The sequence below is a fragment of the Mustela nigripes genome, chromosome 16 (assembly GCF_022355385.1).
Source record: "Mustela nigripes isolate SB6536 chromosome 16, MUSNIG.SB6536, whole genome shotgun sequence".
Classification (NCBI taxonomy): domain Eukaryota; kingdom Metazoa; phylum Chordata; class Mammalia; order Carnivora; family Mustelidae; genus Mustela; species Mustela nigripes.
The window spans coordinates 20,583,021-20,583,654 of NC_081572.1; positions in this window are offsets into that span (position 1 = coordinate 20,583,021).

Here is a 634-nt window from a genome sequence, read left to right on the forward strand (position 1 = left end):
GATAGCAATTGCATTAAATGTGTAGATTGCTTTAGGTAGCATAGACATTTTCACAATATTTATTCTTCCAATCCAGGAGCATGGAACATTTTTCCATTTCTTTGTGTCTTCCTCAATTTATTTCATGAGTACTTTATAGTTTTCTGAGTATAGATTCTGTGCCTCTTTGGTTAGGTTTATTCCTAGGTATCTTATTGTTTTAGGTGCAATTGTAAATGGGATTGACTCCTTCATTTCTCTTTCTTCTGTCTTGTTGTTGGTATAGAGAAATGCAACTGATTTCTGTGCATTGATTTTATATCCTGACACTTTACTGAATTCCTGTACAAGTTATAGCAGTGTTGGAGTGGGGTCTTTTGGGTTTTCCACATAAAGTATCATATCATCTGCAGAGAGTGATAGTTTGACTTCGTCTTTGCCAATTTGGATGCCTTTAATTTCTTTTTCTTGTCTGATTGCTGAGGCTAGGACTTCTAGTACTATGTTGAATAGCAGTGCTGTTAATGGACATCCCTGCCGTGTTCCTGACCTTAGCGGAAAAGCTTTCAGTTTTTCTCCATTGAGAATGATATTTGTGGTGGGTTTTTCATAAATGGCTTTGATGATATTGAGGTATGTGCCCTCTATCCCTACA